The 6,624-nt window shown below is 48.6% G+C and overlaps 1 long non-coding RNA gene across 1 annotated transcript in view; it reads left to right on the forward strand.

The window, feature by feature from the left end:
* The first annotated feature begins 1,870 nt into the window (after positions 1 to 1,870).
* LOC135568885 (uncharacterized) overlaps positions 1,871 to 6,624 on the forward strand; it is a 40,993-nt gene continuing 36,239 nt past the window's right edge. The window contains exon 1 of the long non-coding RNA XR_010462759.1: positions 1,871 to 1,926. This is a non-coding gene — a long non-coding RNA (uncharacterized LOC135568885). The remainder of the gene's footprint in view (positions 1,927 to 6,624) is intronic.

Here is a 6,624-nt window from a genome sequence, read left to right on the forward strand (position 1 = left end):
CCACTAGGCTACCTGACGCCCCTCCACTCTAACCACTAGGCTACCTGACGTCCCAACACTCTAACCACTAGGCTACCTGCCGCCCCTCCACTCTAACCACTAGGCTACCTGACGTCCCAACACTCTAACCACTAGGCTACCTGCCGCCCCTACACTCCAACCACTAGGCTACCTGACGTCCCAACACTCTAACCACTAGGCTACCTGCCGCCCCTCCACTCTAACCTCTAGGCTACCTGACGCCCCTACACTCTAACCTCTAGGCTACCTGACGCCCCTACACTCTAACCACTAGGCTACCTGACGCCCCTCCACTCTAACCACTAGGCTACCTGACGTCCCAACACTCTAACCTCTAGGCTACCTGCCGTCCCTCCACTCTAACCACTAGGCTACCTGACACCCCTCCACTCTAACCACTAGGCGACCTGCCGCCTCTACACTCTAACCACTAGGCTACCTGCCGTCCCTACACTCTAACCACTAGGCGACCTGTCTCCCCATGTCTCCTTGGCATCCAACACCACCAGGCCATTTGAATCCTCCTAAACTGGTCCACGTGACTTTAAGAAACCTCCAGTAGTGTCCAGGTGCACCGTTACAACACTGAGCGGGTGGTGATGCATCACCTGTTTTTACGCCATGCTTCTCTGACAACAGTTTATCCCATGTTCAATGTATTTCACACATTGACCTCTAACCCCCACCCCATTTCATATTTCCTGTGTCAGGTGCTGGTGCCCAAGAGGTCAGAGTTCAAGGGGAAGATGATTGAGGTGGAGATCTTCGAGGCTGGCAAGCACTTCCTGAAGGGAAGACCACTGGACGGCTCCGTAGTGTTCACTCCCTCCATCGCCGAGCCGCTGCAGCAGGGGGAGGTGTCTGGGCTCAGTCAGGTAACCTATTCAATCACTCCCTCCATCGCCGAGCCGCTGCAGCAGGGGGAGGTGTCTGGGCTCAGTCAGGTAACCTATTCAATCACTCCCTCCATCGCCGAGCCGCTGCAGCAGGGGGAGGTGTCTGGGCTCAGTCAGGTAACCTATTCAATCACTCCCTCCATCGCCGAGCCGCTGCAGCAGGGGGAGGTGTCTGGGCTCAGTCAGGTAACCTATTCAATCACTCCCTCCATCGCCGAGCCGCTGCAGCAGGGGGAGGTGTCTGGGCTCAGTCAGGTAACCTATTCAATCACTCCCTCCATCGCCGAGCCGCTGCAGCAGGGGGAGGTGTCTGGGCTCAGTCAGGTAACCTATTCAATCACTCCCTCCATCGCCGAGCCGCTGCAGCAGGGGAGGTGTCTGGGCTCAGTCAGGTAACCTATTCAATCACTCCCTCCATCGCCGAGCCGCTGCAGCAGGGGGAGGTGTCTGGGCTCAGTCAGGTAACCTATTCAATCACTCCCTCCATCGCCGAGCCGCTGCAGCAGGGGAGGTGTCTGGGCTCAGTCAGGTAACCTATTCAATCACTCCCTCCATCGCCGAGCCGCTGCAGCAGGGGGAGGTGTCTGGGCTCAGTCAGGTAACCTATTCAATCACTCCCTCCATCGCCGAGCCGCTGCAGCAGGGGGAGGTGTCTGGGCTCAGTCAGGTAACCTATTCAATCACTCCCTCCATCGCCGAGCCGCTGCAGCAGGGGAGGTGTCTGGGCTCAGTCAGGTAACCTATTCAATCACTCCCTCCATCGCCGAGCCGCTGCAGCAGGGGAGGTGTCTGGGCTCAGTCAGGTAACCTATTCAATCACTCCCTCCATCGCCGAGCCGCTGCAGCAGGGGAGGTGTCTGGGCTCAGTCAGGTAACCTATTCAATCACTCCCTCCATCGCCGAGCCGCTGCAGCAGGGGGAGGTGTCTGGGCTCAGTCAGGTAACCTATTCAATCACTCCCTCCATCGCCGAGCCGCTGCAGCAGGGGGAGGTGTCTGGGCTCAGTCAGGTAACCTTTTCAATACGACTGTGTTTGTGTCTCCTCTGTCAGCTCCTATTAGAGCTACAAATCTAAATCAAATCATCTATTGTCTTATACACAGTGTAAGGGGATAAAGAATATGTACATAAAGATATATGAATGAGTGATGGTACAGAGCAGCATACAGTAGATGGTATTGAGTGCAGTATATACATATGAGATGAGTATGTAAACAAAGTGGCATAGTTAAAGTGGCTAGTGATACATGTATTACGTAAGGATGCAGTCGATGATGTAGAGTACAGTATATACGTATACATATGAGATGAATAATGTAGGGTAAGTAACATTATATAAGGTAGCATTGTTTAAAGTGGCTAGTGATATATTTTACATCATTTCCCATCAATTCCCATTATTAAAGTGGCTGGAGTTGAGCGGTAGCTCTCTCAGACAGGAGAATATCTACGGCAAAAGTTAACAATGGAACAGACATACAGCAAAATGGTTATTTATTTCCATATAGGATTTGTTGTTTTTATTGTTGTTCTGCGTGAAATAAAAGAGTCTTTCAAGCCAGTTTACTCTGAGTCTGGCAGGGTTTACTTCAGGGGCAGCCATCACACTCTGAGTCTGGCAGGGTTACTTCAGGGGCAGCCATCACACTCTGAGTCTGGCAGGGTTTACTTCAGGGGCAGCCATCACACTCTGAGTCTGGCAGGGTTACTTCAGGGGCAGCCATCACACTCTGAGTCTGGCAGGGTTACTTCAGGGGCAGCCATCACACTCTGAGTCTGGCAGGGTTTACTTCAGGGGCAGCCATCACACTCTGAGTCTGGCAGGGTTACTTCAGGGGCAGCCATCACACTCTGAGTCTGGCAGGGTTACTTCAGGGGCAGCCATCACACTCTGAGTCTGGCAGGGTTACTTCAGGGGCAGCCATCACACTCTGAGTCTGGCAGGGTTTACTTCAGGGGCAGCCATCACACTCTGAGTCTGGCAGGGTTACTTCAGGGGCAGCCATCACACTCTGAGTCTGGCAGGGTTTACTTCAGGGGCAGCCATCACACTCTGAGTCTGGCAGGGTTACTTCAGGGGCAGCCATCACACTCTGAGTTGTTTCTCCAAGTTCCTCCAATAGCTGCCTTTTCTTCCCGGGAACCAAAGTGCAAGGTGATTTGAAATGATTGGAAGCCGTAACTACATGACTGTTATTGCTATTAGTCGAGGCTTGGAAATGACATTTCATTCACTGCGTCAATCCGCCTGAACAAAGTGTGAAGTCTTTCCTACTTAATGCCTTGTCACATCAATGGCCCTATTGAATTCAGCTAGAGGTTCAAGTATTTTCTTTTCAGCAGGAAGCTGGTAGGCCGAGCGATCTCAGGTCGTCAAAGGGCATGTCTTCCCATTGGCTTACCAGGTTGAATAAAGGCAATACGTTAATAAAAGAATGGCATTAACAGAAAAAGACATTATGAACAGGGGAGAAGGTCTCCCATTCAGTCAGCGTGAAGGCAGTAACTACCTGAATTAGTGTTGTCACGATACCAGGAAGCAAAGGAAACGAAACAGGAAGCGGTCTAAATGTCTCGAGGAATTAACCTTCTTAATGTTGGACAAAACAGCCTTCCTTATCTTGTCACCCAGAGTCACATTTCATTTATTTTTGCAAGCTATAGCACACAGTATTCTTTATTTTTACAAAAGTAGATTTTAGAGCATAGATTTGAGTCTGTTTCGTGTTTTCTTTTTTTGCCGAGGAACTTCTAGTATGGTGGAATGGTGACACTGGAATGGTGACACTGGAATGGTGACACTGGAATGGTGACACTGGAATGGTGACACTGAAATGGTGACATTGGAATGGTGACACTGGAATGGTGACATTGGAATGGTGACACTGGAATGGTGACACTGGAATGGTGACATTGGAATGGTGACACTGGAATGGTGACATTGGAATGGTGACATTGGAATGGTGACACTGGAATGGTGACATTGGAATGGTGACACTGGAATGGTGACACTGGCATGGTGACACTGGAATGGTGACACTGGAATGGTGACATTGGAATGGTGACACTGGAATGGTGACATTGGAATGGTGACATTGGAATGGTGACACTGGAATGGTGACATTGGAATGGTGACACTGGAATGGTGACACTGGAATGGTGACAACACCAATCTGAATAGATAAGACTAGTCCACTCCGGAGTGTCTGGTAGAATGAAGGACTTGATTTAGGCTCTCTAGAGATGCTAAAATGAAGCTGCTAGAGAAACTCTCCTCTCCTCTCTCAGCCTCATTGACTATTGGTCTAAAGTAGTCCTACTATATACAGTAGGGAATTGGGTGCCAGTCTGAACTCACACTGTGTCTGCTCCTAGGCCATCTGTTCCTCCCTACAATAGTTCTTAGATAGAATTCACGGACGGGACAGACAGGCAGTAGGGCAGGCCACTCCATCTTTTAATCACTTTAATCACTGGTTTTATAAATGGAGCCTGAAGTACTGTCTATCAGCCTGACAGGTCCTTCACTAGATGATGCCTTAAATACTATCTATCAGCCTGACAGGTCCTTCACTAGATGATGCCTTAAATACTATCTATCTGCCTGACAGGTCCTTCACTAGATGATGCCTTACATACTATCTATCAGCCTGACAGGTCCTTCACTAGATGATGCCTTAAATACTATCTATCAGCCTGACAGGTCCTTCACTAGATGATGCCTTAAATACTATCTATCAGCCTGACAGGTCCTTCACTAGATGATGCATTAAGGACTATCTATCAGCCTGACAGGTCCTTCACTAGATGATGCCTTAAATACTATCTATCAGCCTGACAGGTCCTTCACTAGATGATGCCTTAAATACTATCTATCAGCCTGACAGGTCCTTCACTAGATGATGCCTTAAATACTATCTATCAGCCTGACAGGTCCTTCACTAGATGATGCCTTAAATACTATCTATCAGCCTGACAGGTCCTTCACTAGATGATGCCTTAAATACTATCTATCAGCCTGACAGGCCTTAAATACTATCTATCAGCCTCCACTAGATGATGCCTTAAATACTTCTATCACTAGATGATGCCTTAAATACTATCTATCAGCCTGACAGGTCCTTCACTAGATGATGCCTTAAATACTATCTATCAGCCTGACAGGTCCTTCACTAGATGATGCCTTAAATACTATCTATCAGCCTGACAGGTCCTTCACTAGATGATGCCTTAAATACTATCTATCAGCCTGACAGGTCCTTCACTAGATGATGCCTTAAATACTATCTATCAGCCTGACAGGTCCTTCACTAGATGATGCCTTAAATGCTATCAGCCTGACAGGTCCTTCACTAGATGATGCCTTAAATACTATCTATCAGCCTGACAGGTCCTTCACTATATGATGCCTTAAATACTACCTATCAGCCTGACAGGTCCTTCACTAGATGATGCCTTAAATACTACCTATCAGCCTGACAGGTCCTTCACTAGATGATGCCTTAAATACTATCTATCAGCCTGACAGGTCCTTCACTAGATGATGCCTTAAATACTATCTATCAGCCTGACAGGTCCTTCACTAGATGATGCCTTAAATACTACCTATCAGCCTGACAGGTCCTTCACTAGATGATGCCTTAAATACTATCTATCTGCCTGACAGGTCCTTCACTAGATGATGCCTTAAATACTACCTATCAGCCTGACAGGTCCTTCACTAGATGATGCATTAAGGACTATCTATCAGCCTGACAGGTCCTTCACTAGATGGTTCAGCAGCTAATCACTCAGAGCCCTTCTGTATGATTCATACTCTCAATTAAAAAATAATCAACTCTTTTAAGGTTTATTATTTCAGATATCTTTAAATGTAAATTAAATGGGCAGCTTGAAGAGCTATTTCAGAATTGGAAGAAGTTAGTGAACCCTGTTTTTTATCCATCTAACATACATTAGTGTGCAGCAGACACTCAGTGTATACAAACATAGACACATAGGTGCACAACGTAGCCTGACCTGTACAGTACATTGGGGGGTGTGAGTCAGTGGGTCTGCAGGCTAAGATGTGGTCAGATCAGAGCCAGGGCTCTCAGTGGGTCTGCAGGCTAAGATGTGGTCAGATCAGAGCCAGGGCTCTCAGTGGGTCTGCAGGCTAAGATGTGGTCAGATCAGAGCCAGGGCTCTCAGTGGGTCTGCAGGCTAAGATGTGGTCAGATCAGAGCCAGGGCTCTCAGTGGGTCTGCAGGCTAAGATGTGGTCAGATCAGAGCCAGGGCTCTCAGTGGGTCTGCAGGCTAAGATGTGGTCAGATCAGAGCCAGGGCTCTCAGTGGGTCTGCAGGCTAAGATGTGGTCAGATCAGAGCCAGGGCTCTCAGTGGGTCTGCAGGCTAAGATGTGGTCAGATCAGAGCCAGGGCTCTCAGTGGGTCTGCAGACTAAGATGTGGTCAGATCAACATTAGTGTGCAGCACACACTCAGACACTCAGACAGGCAGTGTTTACAAACAAAGACACATAGGTGCACAGCGTAGCCTGACCTGTACAGTACCATGGGGGGGGGGGCATATATACAGAATGTACCGGTACAGAGTCAATGTGGAGGCTGTATACAGGGGGTACCGGTACAGAGTCAATGTGGAGGCTATATACAGGGTGTTACAGAGTCAATGTGCGGGGGGCACCGGTATTGAGGTGATATATACATG

Source organism: Oncorhynchus nerka, unplaced genomic scaffold (assembly GCF_034236695.1).
Source record: "Oncorhynchus nerka isolate Pitt River unplaced genomic scaffold, Oner_Uvic_2.0 unplaced_scaffold_1354, whole genome shotgun sequence".
In the NCBI taxonomy this organism is placed as follows: domain Eukaryota; kingdom Metazoa; phylum Chordata; class Actinopteri; order Salmoniformes; family Salmonidae; genus Oncorhynchus; species Oncorhynchus nerka.